General features: G+C 36.6%; 1 pseudogene; it reads left to right on the forward strand.

The window, feature by feature from the left end:
• Positions 1–7,920: 7,920 nt before the first annotated feature.
• LOC107540571 (neuronal acetylcholine receptor subunit alpha-6 pseudogene) lies at positions 7,921–9,347 on the forward strand (annotated as a pseudogene).
• The last annotated feature ends 7,679 nt before the right edge of the window (positions 9,348–17,026 follow it).

A 17,026-nucleotide genomic window follows, 5' to 3' on the forward strand; every position in this document is an offset into this window, starting at 1 on the left:
AATCTTTTCTCTGCCTCGGTTATAGCTTCTCTATATTTTACATTTCAGTTTATTAATATTTTCTAAATTTCCACCAGTATTAAAAACAATATACATCTCCCCTTAAGCATTACTTTTCTTTCTCTCTTTCTTAAGCATTTGCGTGTGTGTGTGTGTGTCTCTGTGTGTGTGTGTTCTCCCTTCACTCTCCCAGTCTATTTTCATGTGAGTTTTTTCATTGTATCAAGGTATTTTCTAAGATACCTCTTGTTTCCGGGAAGTTTAGTTGTGTTTTGTCCTGCCTTGCAAGCACTCATACAACAGCTTCCACAACAAGGTTGGGGCTGAGAGAGTTAGCCAATCTGAGAGGAGGGCCCTCCCAAGGACTGATCAATGACAATCTAGACCCAACCACGACAGGAGAACATAAAGAAACCACAAATGGGACATCCACAAAAAGGTCACGCCTAGAGTAAAGAGCTCAGAAGTATAAGGAAAAGACACTCCTGAGCTCCACTGGACCCACAAGACAAAATCCCAACCCACAAGACTGGGAGACAGCAAATATATCTAATATATAGATACAAACACTAGGACCTACCAAAATGGGGAGACAAAGAAACAACCCCCAAATTAAAGAAAAGGGAAAAATCACCAGAAAAAGACTTTGGTGAGATGGAGTTAAGAAAGTTATTAGAAAAAGAGTTCAGAGTATAGATGATGAAGATGTTCAAGGAATTTAAGAAGACACTAGATGATAAGATCAAGCACCTTAGTGAAAACATGAAAAAAGAGATACATACCATAAACAAAATTCAGACAGAGATAAAGAATTCTGTATCTGATATCAAGAATGCACTGGAAGGAATTAAAAGCAGGCTCAATGAAGCAGAGGACAGAATAAGTGACCTGGAAGACAAGGCAGAACAAATCACACAATCAGAGCAGCAAAAAGAAAAAACACTTAAAAAGCATGAAAACAGTTTAAGGGAGCTTTGGGACAACATGAAGTGAAATAACATTAGCATTATAGAAGAGCCAGAGAAGGAGGAAAGAGAGCAAGGGATAGAGAACTTGGTGGAGGAAATAATGAGAGAAAACTTCCGTAGGCTCGCAAAGGAGAAAGCCACACAAATTCAGGAAGCATAGAGGGTTCCAAACAAGAGGGACCAAAAGAGACCAACTCGGAGACACATCATAATTAAAACGGAAAATTTCAAGGACAAAGACAAAATTTTAAGGGTTGCAAGAGAGAGACAAGCAGTGACCTACAAGGGAACCCCATAAGGCTGACAGCTGATTTCACAACAGAGACTCTTCAGGCCAGAAGGGAGTGGCATGAAGTTCTCCAAGTAATGAAAAGCAAGAACATGCAACCAAGATGGCATTATCCAGCAAGGCTATCATTTAAAATTGAAGGTGAGATTAAAGAGCTTCCCAGACAAAAAAAGGCTAAAAGGTTCAGTACCACCAAACCAGCATTGCAAGAAATGCTAAAAGGACTGCTTTAAGAAAAAGAAGGAATACTGAGAGAAAGGTACATCAGCATAAAGGAGAAAGGTGGCATTAAATAAGTTGATATCAATAGTAACCTTAAATGTAAATGGAATAAATGGGCCAATCAAAAGACATAGGGTAGCTGAATGGATAAAAAAGTAGGACCCAAATATATGCTGTCTACAAGAGACCCACCTGAGAGCAAAAGACTCACACAGGCTAAAAGTGAAGGGATGGAATAAAATATTCCATGCAAATGGAAAGCAAAAGAAAGCTGGAGTAGCAATTCTTATTTCTGACAAAACAGACTTCAAAATAAAGACCATAACAAGAGACAAAGATGGTCACTACATAATACTAAAGGGGTCAATCCAACAGGAGGAAATAACCCTTATAAACATTTATGTACCCAATATAGGAGCACATAAATATATAAAAAATTTCTCGGTGGACTTTAAAGGGGAGATTGACAGCAACACAATCATAGTAGGGGACTTTAACACCCCACTGTCAGCATTGGACAGATCATCAAGACAAAAAATCAACAGAGAAACACAGACCTTAAATGACTTACTAGAACTAATGGATTTAATTGACATTTACCAAACATTTCACCCCAAAGCAGGAGAACACATATTCTTCTCAAGTGCACATGGAACATTCTCAAAAATAGATCACAGGTTAGGGCACAAGGCAAGTCTCTACAAATATATGAAGATTGAAATCATATCAAGCATATTCTCGAATCACAATGCTGTGAAACTAGAAATCAACCACTATAAAAAAAACTCAAAAATATTCAAACACATGGAGGATAAAGAGCGTGTTTTTAAACAATGAATGGGTTACCAATGAGATCAAGGAAGAAATCTAACACTTCATGGAAAGTAACGAAAATGTAGACAACACCCAAAATCTAAGAGACACGGCAAAGCAGTCCTGAGAGAAAAACTCATAGCATTACAGGCCTATCTCAAGAAACAAGAAAAAGATCTAATGAACCATCTAACACAACAACTAAAAGAACTAGAATGAGAACAGCAAGAATAGCCCCGAAGAAGTAGAAGGAAGGAAATAATAAAAAGTCAGAGCAGAAGTTAATGACATAGAGACTAAAAAAAAATACAAAAAATCAATGAAACCAAGAGCTGGTTCTTTGAAAAAGTAAGTAAGATTGATGGACCTTTAGCAAGACTCACTAAGAAACAAAGAGAGAGAGAGGACCCAAATAAATAAAATCAGAAATGAAAGAGGTGATATAACAACTGCCCCAAAAGAAATACAAAAGATTGTAAGAAAATATTATGAGCAACTATATGCCAACAAATGGGACAACATGGGGGAAATGGACAAATTTCTAGAAGCATACAACCTTCCAAAGCTGAATCAAGAAGAGGCAGAAAACCTGAATAGGCTGATAACAACTAATGAAATTGAAGCAGTTATCAAAAAACTCCCAGCAAACTAAAATCCTGGACCAGAAAGATTTACAGGTGAGTTTTACCAGACATTCAAAGAAGAATTAACACTTATTCTATTCAAACTATTCCAGAAAATTCAAGAGGAGGGAAAACTCCCAAACTCTTTATATGAGGCCAGCATTATCCTAATCCCAGAACCAGAGAAAGACACTACAAAGAAAGAAAATTACAGGCCAATATCCCTGATGAACATAGATGCTAAAATCCTCACTAAAATACTAGCAAACCGGATCCAGCAATACATTAAAAAAATCATACATCATGACCAAGTGGGATTTATTCTGGGGATGGAAGGCTGGTACAAAATCTGCAAATCAATAAATGTGATACATCACATAAACAAAATGAAGGACAAAAATCATATGATCATATCAATAGATGCAGAAAAAGCATTCAACAAAATCCAGCACCCATTTCTGATAAAAACTCTCAGCAAAGTGGGAACAGAGCGTTCATACCTCAACATAATAAAGGCCATATACGACAGGCCTACAGCCAACATCATACTCAATGGGCAAAAACTAAAACCATTTCCATTAAAAACAGGGACAAGACAGGGATGTCCACTTTCACCACTCTTATTCAACATAGTAGTGGAAGACCTCGCCATAGCCATCAGACAGGAAGAAAACATCAAAGGTATCCAAATTGGAAAGGACAAAGTAAAACTGTCATTATCTGCAGATGACATGATATTGTACATAGATAACCCTAAAGACTCCATCAAGTCCTACTAGATTTGACAAACAAATTTGGCAAGGTAGCTGGATACAAAATCAACATCCAGAAATCAATGGCATTCTTATACACCAACAATGAACTTTCAGAGAGAGAAACTAAAAAAGCAATACCATTTACCACTGCAACTAAAAACATAAGATACCTAGGAATAAACTTAACCAAGGATGTAAAAGACCTGTACTCAGAAAACTATGTGACACTGAACAAAGAAATAGAGGCAGATTTAAACAAGTAGAATATACCATGTTCATGGATTGAAAGAATTAATATCATTAAATGTCCATACTACCCAAAGCAATTTATAAGTTCAATGCCATTCCTATTAAAATACCAACAGCATATTTCACAGACCTAGAACAAACATTTCAAAAATTTATATGGAACCAAAAAAGACCCTGAATAGCTGCAGCCATCTTGAGAAAAAAGAACACAGTGGGAGGGATCACATTACTGAACTTCAAACTGTATTACAAAGCCACTGTAATCAAAACAGCCTGGTAATGGTACAACAACAGGCATATAGATCAATGGAACAGAACAGAGACCCCAGAAATAGACCCACGCCATTATGGTCAGTTAATATTTGACAAAGGAGGCAAGAGTATCCAATGGAGTAAGGACAGTCTCTTCAATAAGTGGTGCTGGGAAAATTGGACAGATACATGCAAAAGAATGAAACTAGACCACCAACTTTCACCATGCACAAAAATAAACACAAAATGGATAAAAGACTTATATGTAAGTCACAAAACCATAAAAATCCTGGAAGAAAACATAGGCAGTAAAGTCACAGACATCTCATGTAGTGGAATTTTCACTGATACATCTCCTAGGGCAAGAGAAACAAAAGAAAAAACAAACATGGGACTACATCAAACCAAAAAGCTTCTGCACAGCAAAAGAAAACAACCTCAGAATACAAAGGAACCCCACTTTCTGGGACAACATATTTGCCAAGGATGTTATCTGATAAGTGGCTAAGTTCCAAAGTGTACAAAGAACTCATATCACTCAGCAAGAGGAAGGCAAACAACCCAATTAAGAAATGGGCAAAGGACTTGAATAGACACTTCTCCAAAGAGGACATACAGATGGACAAGACACAGATGAGAAAATGCTCGACGTCCCTAATCATCAGAGAGATGCAAATTAAAACCACAATGAGGTATCACTTTACACCTGTAGGAATGGCTACCATCAACAAAACAACAAACGACATGTGCTGGTGAGAATGTGGAGAAAGGAGAGCCCTAGTACACTGCTGGTGGGAATGCAGACTGGTGCAACCACTATGGAAAACAGTATGGAGGTTCCTCAAAAAATTAAAATAGAGCTGCCTTTTAACCCAGTGATTGCACTCCTAGAAATGCATCCTAAGAATCCTGAAACATTAATCAGAAAGAATATATGTACCCCGATGTTCATAGCAGCACAGTTTACAATAGCTAAGATCTGGAAACAGCCCAAGTGCCCATCAGTAGATGAGTGGATAAAAAAGCTGTGGGATGTATGCACCGTGGAATACTACGGAGCTGTAAAGAAGAAGAATCTCGTTCCCTTTGGAACAGTATGGATGGACCTGGAGAAAATTATGCTAAGTGAAGTAAGCCAGACAGAGAAAGACAAATATCACATGATCTCGCTCATATGTGGAATCTACAGAACTTAATAAACTGATGAACAGAATACTTTCAATGACATGGAAGCATAGATGAGACTGATGAATGTCAGAGGGATGGAGGAGGGTGGGTGTATGGAGAGGGAGAGAGTAACCAAAGAATTTATATGCGTATATGCACAACCAAAGGACATGGACAATGGTGGGGAGAGGCACTGGATAGGGGGGATGGGATGGGTTGGAACGGGTCAATGGGGAGAAAAAGAGATATCTGTAATATTTTAAACAAAAGTAAAAATTAAAACAAAAAAAAATTAAATAAAAAAGATAAATAAAAACATTAATTATAAAGTGTTTAATATCAAAAAAATTTTTTAATTAAAAAAAAGCTGTGATAAGTTTACACAATGGAATACTATGAGGCTGTAAAAAAGGAAGAAAATATTACCTTTTATAACAGCATGGATGGACCTGGAGAGCATTATGCTAAGTGAAATAAGCTAGTCAGAGAAAGACAAGTTCCATATAATTTCACTCATATGTGGAATCTAATGAACAAAATAAACTAACATGCATAATAGTGACAGACTCATAGATAGAGAACAGGCTGACAGCTATTGGGGATATAATAGCTGAATGGGGAGGGATGGTTGGAAGGGCTGAGCAAAAAAGAGGAAAAAGTCATGACATGGACAACAGTGTGGTGACTGCCAGAAGGAGGGGTGATGGGGGGAGGTGGAGAGGGGATAAATGGTGACAGGCAGAGATTTGATTTTGGTTGGTGAACACCCAATACAGTGTACAGATAGTGTTGTAGAATTGTATACTCTTTAAGTTAAAAAACAGAAAAAATATATTACAGGGCAATACCCTCATGAACGTAGACATAAAACTTAACAAAATGTAAGTCAAATCCAGAAATATATAAAACACTTCTATGCCTATAAATTTGAAAAAATGTATAAAAAGTAAAAAAAATTCAGGGTCAATCATGATAAAAAACTCACACATTGAAAATGGAAGAGAAACTCCTCATTCTGATAAAGGGCATTTATGAAAACCTATACCTAACATTACATTTATTGGTGAAATATGGAATCATATCCTTTGACCCACAAATTCAGGAATCCTAGTTGGTGTGATAGAGAATAAAAAGAATTAAAAGATATAAAAATTAGAAAAGAGTATTAAACTATTTTTAGTCATAGAATTAAAAATTGTGTTTATTATGTTATGTATAAAATCCTAAATAAACTACAAAAAAAAAAAATACTAAAACTAATAAGCAAATTTAATGAGGTTGTAGGATAACAAGTTAATATAGAACAAACAATTATACTTGTGTATATTAGCAACCAAAAAAATAAAAATTAAATTTAAAAATAATTTCATCTGCAATAACAAAACTATAAAATACCTGGAAACTGAAATCATACATTTTGCAGTATTAATAAAGAGCTAAACAAGTGAAGATATATATCATGTTCATATATTGTAAGAATCAGCATTGAAACAATGTCAATTCCCCCCAAGTCATCTATAGATTGAATATAATTCTGATCAAAATCCCAGCAGGTCTTCTTATGTAAATTTATAAGAAAAGCCTGAAGTAAAAAAATTCCCAAAGGACTTGGGATGGAAAAAAAATTTAAAGAAAAGCGAAGTTGGAAGACTTACACAACCTTATTTCAAAACTTAATATAAAGTTACAGTAATCAAGATAGTGTGGCATTGGCATAAATATAGAAAAATAAATCAATGGAATAGAATAGGGAATCCAGAAATGGACCAAAATTATTAGATGACATTTGGTCCTGTCCAAAATGTCTGTGGGCACATTTGGTCCATGATTCATTAAATAATACAATATTTAACTTCCCAATGTCTCCATGGATGCTTTGGACAGAACCAAATGGCAGGGAATTTTTGGCATGGACCTAATGTCTCCATGGATGTTTTGAACAAGGCCAAATTTCAAGGACCTTTGGCATAAACCAAATGTGTGAGTGGACATTTTGGACAGTACCAAATGTTCTTCAAGGGACCAACAAATATATAGTGACTGGAGAAAGGACAGTCATTTCAATAAATGGTGCTGGAACAACTGACAAAATGCAAGCTACTTCAATCCATAATAAATCTCAGTTCAAGGCAGACCATGACCTAAAGGTAAAAGCTAAAACTATAAATCTATAAGAAAGCATGGGAGAATATGTTTATAATTTGGGGGAAAGTAGTGGTTCTTTGAGAGTACACAAAAAGCATTAACTATAAAAGCAACAAAATGATAAATTGGACTTTATCGAAGTTAAAAACGTCTGTGCTTCTAAAGATGTGTTTAACAATGACAAGTCAAGGATTCCAGTATGGCACCTGCCTGCCGGCTGTGTGCAGGGAGCACTCGCCAAAGGAGCAATGGCCTCTGCCAACTCTTCTGCCTGGGAGAAAGCTGCCCCTCCACCTCTTGTCCCGATTTCAGGCAGAAGACACACATGGATTGCAGTGGGACTGATGATCTAAAGGCCTGACGCGAGTGGCTGTCTGATAGCTCTTTGTTTTCCACAGTCCTTTGACTAGAAAAAGGAATCGAAGTGTGTTTTAACCATGCTGACCAGCAAGGGCCAGGGATGCCTTCACTTTGGTTTGTGTCTCTGGCTGTATATATTCATACCTTTCTTTAAAGGCCGGTGGAAAATGTTTCTGACCCCATCACAGCGCATTTTGAAGTGGCCATCACATAGCTGGGCGATGTGGATGAAGTAAACCAGATCATGGAAACCAATCTGTGGCTATGTCATGTCTGGAATGATTATAAATTGCGCTGGGACCCGATGGAATTTGATGGCATTGAGACTATTCGTGTTCCTGCGGATAAGATCTGGAAACCTGACATTGTTCTTTACAGCAATGCTGTTGGCGACTTCCAAGTTGAAGGCAAGACCAAAGCTCTTCTTAAATACGATGGCATGATAACCTGGACTCCACCAGCTATTTTCAAGAGTTCCTGTCCTATGGATATCACTTTTTTCCCTTTTGATCATCAAAATTGTTCCCTGAAATTTGGGTCCTGGACACATGACAAAGCTGAAATTGATCTTCTAATCATTGGGTCTAAAGTGGATGTGAATGATTTTTGGGAAAACAGTGAGTAGGAAATTGTTGATGCTTCTGGCTACAAGCATGACATAAAATACGACTGTTGTGAAGAGATATACACAGATATAACCTATTCTTTTTACATTAGAAGATTGCCAATGTTTTACGCCATTAATCTGATCATCCCGTCTCTTTATTTCATTTCTAACTGTGTTGGTCTTTTACCTTCCTTCTGACTGTTGTGAAAAAGTGACACTTTGCATTTCAGTTCTGCTTTCTTTCACTGTGTTTTTACTAGTGATCACAGAAACCATCCCATCTACATCTTTTGTGATCCCACTGGTGGGTGAGTACTTACTGTTCACCATGATCTTTGTCACCCTTTCCATCGCCGTGGCTGTATTTGTGTTGAACATACACTATCGGACCCCAACAACACATACCATGCCCAAGTGGGTGAAGATGGTTTTCCTCCAGCTGTTACCCCAGATCCTGATGATGAAGAGACCTCTGGACAAGACAAGGAAGACAAGTTTTGATAAAAACCCCAAAAGCATTTCCAGCAGGCCTACCAAAGTCAAGTTCGATAATTGCAGAGAACCCAAACTCCTTAAAGAATGCTGCCACTGCCATGAATCACATCAGCTTGCCACCAGCAAGAGAAGGTTGAGTCATCAGCCTTTACAATGGATGGCAGAAAATTCGCAGCACTCACCTGAAGCTGAAGATGTGATTAATAGTGTTCAACTCATAGCAGGAAACATGAAGAACCAAAATGAAGCAAAAGAGGTACAAGATGACTGGAAATATGTGGCCATGGTGGTGGACAGAGTATTTCTCTGGATTTTATAATTGTCTGTGTGTTTGGAACTGCAGGGCTATTTCTTCAGCCACTACTGGGGAACACAGGAAATCTTAAGGATTTTATCTTGTGAAGTTTACAGGAGCTATGTTTGTCCTGTGCTCTGTGCCATAAAGAAAAGAACATAAAGTTTCCCATCTAAGCCCCCATCTACTGAAGCTGATGACTAGATGGGCAGAGAGGAGTTGACTGAACATTAGGAGCCTGGGTGCCCTCCTTTGTAGCACAGAGGAATACTTGAGATTTGCTTCAGCGCTGGAGCCCAGAGCTGGCAGCACCCACAGGCTTCTCTTGTCTGGACATGTTCAGCTTCCAGGGATATGATGAACCATAATACAATGAACCATGTAATCAGCATCGAGCCACATTAAAAAGGGTTCTGTTGTCCTCCAGTTTATGCTGCAGATCCGTAGAATGACACATGGACCTTGCTGATGTTTGCAACGCTCCTGTGCCCTTGCAGGCTTGCTCTCTCGTGCGTGTCTCCGTGACGTGGCTCACACACCAGCATTAATGGATACATCAATTGGCAAAAGGCAGCAGCAGGTAGTGGGAGCCTCTCAGCAGGCTGTATTTAATTAGCATTCACCTGGCAGGAAACCTGAGTGGTAACCCAGCACTGTGCTAGGCATTGCAAGGGTAACAGACATAGGTTGTCCCCAAGCAGTTGCAGCTTTTTAAGAAAAGTCATAAACACAAAGATCTCTAGGGCCAGGTGTCACCTGGGGAATGTAACTAGAGCAATCACAATAGGAGGACATGGTGTGGTGTGGCCAGGCAAACCCAATGCAACCCTTGTCTTTCCTTGTCAACAGTTTCCATTTGTTCATTGTAGCGGAGACCGAAAGCAAAATTATTTCTTCTATCAGAAATTGTGCTCTTGTACCTTTTGGAGCAATTCCTTTTCTGAGAGGGAGTACTTTGAAAACTCTGTTTTATTCCACTTGAATTTACTATCTTCTTATTTGTTGTATAAATATGATCCTAACAATTTAAAAGATGTGTTTTAAAGCAGAAAAAAAAAAAAACTAAATCTGTCCTAACAAAGGAAAATAAATAAATAATAAATAAAAATAAATAAAATAAAATAAAAATGACAAGTCAAGCTCCACACACACATACACACACATCCCAAAGTACATAAAAACCTGCTACAAATTATTAAAAATACAGCCCAATTTTTTATATGAGGAAAAAGCTACACCAAAAAGGAAATAAAAACACATTAAAAAGTATTCAGCATCTTTAGTCATCAGGAAATTTCAAATTAAAGCCACAGTAATAATATTGTTTCACACTCAGTAGAAGAGCTAAAATTAAAGAGGCTGACAACTTTAAATGTTGAGGATATGAAGCCCCTGAAATTCCCAGAACAATCCCTGTAACAATCCTGGTGAAATTATGAAATGGTACAACTACTTTGGAAAATTGCTTGGCAGTTTCTAAATAAAGTTAAACATATACATAACCTATAGCTGAGCAAGTTCACTTCTGGGTATTTACTCAGGACAAATGAAAACATATATCCACACAAAATCTTGTGCAAAATGTTTATGGCATCTTTATTCATAGTAGCCAAAAACTGGAAAGAGTGCAATTATCCATCAATAGGAGAGTGGATAAATGTTTTGATACAATACAAGGAATGAAAAAATGGGGACACACTACAGATAAATGCAACAGGAAAAACTTCAGAAACATATGCATCGGAAAGAAGCCAGACACAAAATAGTACCTATTACATTACTTTACCTACATCAAGTTTGTGCACAATCCAAACTAGTCTGTAGTGATATAACTCAGAACAGTGATCAGCTACGGGGATGGTATGTACAGGGAACTTTCTGAAGAGACTGAAACATTCTATGTTTAGACTGAGATGTTGTTTGTATGTGTGCAAACATTTATGAGCACTCACTGTAGGCAAATTTTATCTTAATAAAGTATTTTAAAATATAAAATATCCCAGCTCATTAGTCAAAAAACATTGCTTGAACTGACCTGTATGTTACCAGTTAGAAATGTATGTGCTCTCAAAGAAAGATATTATTGAGGAATTTTGTGATATTTGAAAGCCTGGGGTATATTATTTCATGGGTGGGCACAGCACAATCTTGAAAATAAAATGTTGTGTCCTTACATGTTTTATTATGGACACCAGTACATGGGCACTATGAAATGACAATCCACCTTTGCTCAAATTATTTCACCAGGTCATTTGGGGTTAGAAGGGTCTGAAATCCAACGTGTTGGAATAGCATAAAGCATAGAGAAGAGAGTGTGGAAATCATTAAAAATTTGGTCCTTCTGCTTTGTATTTTCTGGTTACTGAGGCTGAATTTTCTAAAAAAATATAAAGCATATTTCAATTTTCTGAGTTTTATATGTCTACAAATGGTACCTTTTTAAGTATTTCCATTAAATAAATGGCAATATATGCTTAGACTTGTTTCATAGGTAGAAATATTGAAGCAAAGAGAAATTAAATTTATAATTATTTAATACCAGTGTGACTAGCTCAAAGGCGAACACTTATTTCTAGCAGTCTTTTTTTTTTTTTTTTTTTAATACATCCTTATTGATTTCAGAGAGAGGAAGAGAGAGGGAGAGAGGGAGATAGAAACATCAATGATGAGAGAGTCGTCATTGATCAGCTGCCTCCTGCATGTCCCCAACTAAGGATAAAGTCCACAACCCGGCCATGTGCCCTGACTGGGAATCGAACCTCAGTCTCTTGCATCCTAGGTTGATGCTCAACTGCTGAGCCACGCCCAGCCAGACCATTTCTAGCAGTCTTGCTAACTGGTTTGTCATGATTGTTCAAAATCAGACAACTGAAAAATATATTTTTAATTAATATATCATTTTTAGAATGAGCATCACAATCTGCTGTCCCAATAGCAAGTGATCAGGCAATGGAAGAAAAATTAAACCAACCTCTTAACTTCTGGTCTGAGGTATTTCTTCCAATAAATGATAGCACTTTACAAACACAGAAGGTAAAACAAAAGTGTGTTAATTATAAAAACAGGTTAGTATTGGCAATAGTTCTATAAAAGAATAAATAGTATATCTGAATTTTCCTTATCTCTAAGCAGTTACCATAAGAGTATATTCAATTTATTGTTGGAATATGCCATTCTGCTACAAAAGCAACCTACAAAAGCTTTTCTTACTTGCTGACTTAGAATTTTTTTATCTTTTAAAAATATAGTAAATTCCAAGGAAATTCAGAGTTTACCCACTTTTTCAGGTTCATTTCTTTCCCTCATACAGTATTTCCCAATCTTGTTATGATCACAGACATTTTGTTAATTGAATGAACACTGCTTTGGATTCTCTCTTCAGAAAATATGAACATATGCTTGTGCACATAAAATGTTGCAAGTAATTTCCAGGGGTCCATGAACTCGTGATTAAGAAACCCTGCTCTAATAAAATCATGTTTGAACTCATAGTGATTCTTTTAATGACCAATTTGTTATTCAACATATTGAATACAGAAGTGTTTCACAAGCAGGAGTATGAGAAACTCCTTTTTTTAGATTTACATGTAAAATAGTCATTTGACACAGGTGATACTTTGAGAACCTGTTAAGAAAGTACATAATCGAAAAAAAATTGCCATGACTTTAGTTAAGTTTTAAATAAATTTAATCGCAACCTCTGCTATATTTAAAAATAATAGTTTATGAATGTGAAAAACAGGTTATTCAGTGTGGTGACAATAGTTGGCGTACAGATGGATTTGTAGACACTGAGGAATAATCCAAGACACATACCCCCAACTCCCAACACAGTCCAGAGCGTGAAGCCTGACTGGGAAATACAGAAATAGGTTTTAAAAGTTCCTAAGAGAAAGTATTTTAATTTAAATACAAAAGGATATTATCTGACAGAGACTATTTTAAAAAGCTTATTGTAATATAACCCCTATAATTATATTGCACTGCTCTTTTAAAATAGCCTTAGTTTGTTTCAACATGTTATTTGCAATTTGTTTCAGAAAGATTTCTTCCCAGCAAATTGTTTCCATTTTCATTTATAACCTGTTGTGACACAAAGTGAACCTGGTTCTATAAATTACTGTGGAAAGTAGGGAGCCAACAATTTGGCAGAACAAAGCCCTGAGGATATTATAAGCAAAAGGGGAATATGGTGCTCGCAATTGCAGACTAAAATTGAAGAAAAACATTTGAATTGCAAATACCATATTAAAAACAGACATTTTCCATACTGTTTTATACAATAGTTTTTCAGGACTGAGGTGAGAAATAGAAAATTGGTCACTCTGTTTAGTACCATTGAATATTCAGGCGACTTGTATTCTCAAGTTCACTAGAATATTGAGTGCTTCACTATCCTTGATTGCTTCAGGCTAGCAAATCACTTAAGGAGTTTTAAAGGTTTACTTTGGGCAGAATCATGATCAGGTAGCTTAATAAAGCCATTTTGTGTGGGACCATGACTAAGTTTTGTTGTGTGTATAGACATTTTGTCACAGAATTAAAGTTAACTTTTAAAAAAATTCTCTTTACCACAGAGGAACCAGACATGCTCTATTTGCAAACCGACGGCATGAAACGAAAAGCACAGTAATTCTGAAGTTGTTGGCTTGGATAAAATGAGAATGTAATTAAAAAGAAAAAGGTTAGTAAAGGATTGTGGTGGGAATTGAAAATAAAAATCTGCAAAGATGTCCCAGGCTGCCCATATGGTCTTTTTCACAGTGCAGGAAGTTCTACTTGTCCCAGGGTCCATGTTCTTTCTCTCCTATTGCCTGTTCATATGTTTTGTTTTAAAAATCTCCACAAATAATAAAAATTATTTACATTCAGAATATGTGCTATATTACTCTAATGCTAATAATTACCTAAAATTAGTTGTTCATTTGTATATTGGAGAGAAAATGATACTTTTAGAACTTTCTTTTCATTTTAAACTCTGTTTTCACTACCTCCTTTCCCAACACCAAACACATTACCTATATCTTCAGGAAAATTCCAGCCCCATATTTTAAGCTAAATTGTGATTCTTGGGAATATAAATAACTCTCGAAAAAAGGAAATATTTTTGGCTTTATTTCTCTATACGCCAATAGTATACAAAACACAGAAGCTTTTAAAACACATTTCACAAGATCACTGACTCAGAACAGAAGGAGAGCTTGGGGATCATCTAGTGAGTACTCTCATTTTACACATAAAGAAGCTGTGGCCCATATGATTTATGAAGGGTGACCCAGTTAGTGGCAGAGCTAGTGCCAGATAGCTCCCAGGTCCATAAACCCAAAGCCCTGGTGATGCTAAATGTGTATACTGAGGTCAAAATCCTCTCAGTTGATAATAAATAACTTCTCTCTTCCACTTTCTATTTCCACTATGACTGCCCTGGTTTAGGTTTTAATCTCTGTTTTGAATGACTTCACACTCTCATTTTTCCAAGTTAATTGTCTAATACTCCAACACTACACTGATTTTCCTAAGAGTCTCCTTATGTCTACTTTGACAAAGACAAACCTATTTTTCTCTAGGCCTCTTTAGAAAATTATTGAAACCAAAATTCACATCCAACCTGAAGTTTAGGATCCATGACAATTTTTCCCCATTGGGACTAGATGAAGTCAGCTTCAGTGATTGAGCAGAGGAAGACAAGAGGGAAAGCAGGTTCCACAAGAAAAAAAAACAATTTTGTCCTAGCCAGTTTTGCTTAGTGGTTAGAGCGTGGGCCCAGGGACTGAAGGGCCTGGGTTCCATTCAGGCCAAGGGTACCCACCTCTGTTGCAGGCTCAGCCCCAGTCGGGACTAGAGCAGGAGGAAAGCAATTGATGTCTCTCTCTCTCTCCTCTCTCTCTCCCCCCCTTCCACTCTCTCTGAAAAACTAATGAAAAAAATATCCTCAGGTGAGGATTAAAAAAAAAACTACGAAAGACAACTTTGATTTCGGACACATTTTATCACGACAATCAAATTTTCAGAAATGTTGTTTTCCCAACATTTCTCAGAGTGTTCCCTGGAACTCTAGAGGCACAGAACAGTAGTGTTAATGATTTTGTGGCCAGGTAGATTTAGGAATCTGTACAGTTATACCAAGCTAAGTGGATTTTTTCCTGTAAAATTCTCAGAACCTTTTAATTTAGCCTGTTAACAAACCAAGACAGGAAAATTATAGGCAATATGTCCCAAACTAACTTGACCAAGAAACCCTTTTACAGAGGATCCCATAGAATTACCATTTTGAGGGATATCATTTGGGAAAATGCTGATCAAGACCAATTTGACAAATTGTGATTTAGTGGCAGAATCAGAACAAGAACCAAATCTCTTTATTTTCAATCTAATGTTTACTGACAGGAATATTTCTGTTTGTGTTAGACTTTTTTGGTTGTAGGAAATTCCTTCAACCTATAGCAAATAAGAAGAAAATGGTGAGAGAAGCAAAGACAAGCAGGGAGACCCCTCCAGGGTTCTGATCACAGAACTGAAGAAGCATGGAGATTGTCATCCCTGCACAAAACTCAAGTTGAAAGGCTTAATTCTCAGTTGAATAATAACAAGCAATAAAGAAGCAATTGTGTGTATAAAGATAAAGCATTAAAATTATTTATATTAAACTTGAAATAAAGAGAAATTCTCATGACATATATTAAGGGAACATTTTTAAAAATACATTTAAAATTTTCTAAACTCCCACTAGCTAAAAATAGAACATTTTGAACAATAATAGGAATAGCAACTGCAACTGATTGAAAACTTCATATTATGTTTAAATCAATTGTTTATACATATAAATATGGCATACACAAATATATATTTGCAAGACATTTAGATAATACTAGGTAAAAGAACCATATTTATAATATGTTTAACATTACAAACTATACTTGAGGTAAACCAACTAGTTGATGAGGGGAAGCTTTTCTTTACAGAAATTTTCCAAGTAATAAGTGAAGAAGAAATGATAGAATTACAGTGTCACCATAAGGAGATAATGGATCCGGGCAGTGATCATCAAGGCCCTTAAATCACAAAAAGGAACACTTACAGAATATTCAACTGCTTCCTGGTGGATCCTCCTATGAGGTATTCTTGTCCTAAAATTGAGCATGAATTTGATCAATGCTCTATTTGCAAATACCTTTTACAGGAAATACAGAAGGCATATTAAATGACACCAGTGTGGTGCAATTAGCAAAAATTAACAATGTGGGAAATTCTATAGAGCAACTACCCTGGTTTCTTCAACAAATATTGCATGGGGTGAGGGGGGGACAGGAAATTTATAAATTTGAGAGCCTGGCCAGGCGTGGCTCAGCGGTTGAGTGTCGACCTAGGATCCAGGCGATCGGGGTTCGATTCCCGGTCAGGGCACATGCCCGGGTTGCGGGCTCGATCGATGACTCTCTCATCATTGATGTTTCTATCTCTCTCTCTCCCTCTCCTTTCCTCTCTCTGAAATCAATAAAGATATATTTAAAAAAAAAAAAAATTGAGATATAGCAACTAATTTCAAATGCATGTCCTTTATTTGGATCCTGACAATTTTTTTTGTGTGTGATAATGTTGTTGTTATTGTTGCTTTAAATAGCTACCTTTTAGAGATACATACAGGCTATTTATAGGCACTTGTTTTAAAATATTTCATTGTTGGGTAATGTCTTTTTAGAAATGAAACAAGGTGGGATGTGGGATGGAGGGGTCAATGGGGAAATAAAAGGGGACATCTGTAATACTTTTAACAATAAAGATAAAT

Source organism: Miniopterus natalensis, chromosome 1, assembly GCF_054644295.1.
Source record: "Miniopterus natalensis isolate mMinNat1 chromosome 1, mMinNat1.hap1, whole genome shotgun sequence".
NCBI lineage: Eukaryota > Metazoa > Chordata > Mammalia > Chiroptera > Miniopteridae > Miniopterus > Miniopterus natalensis.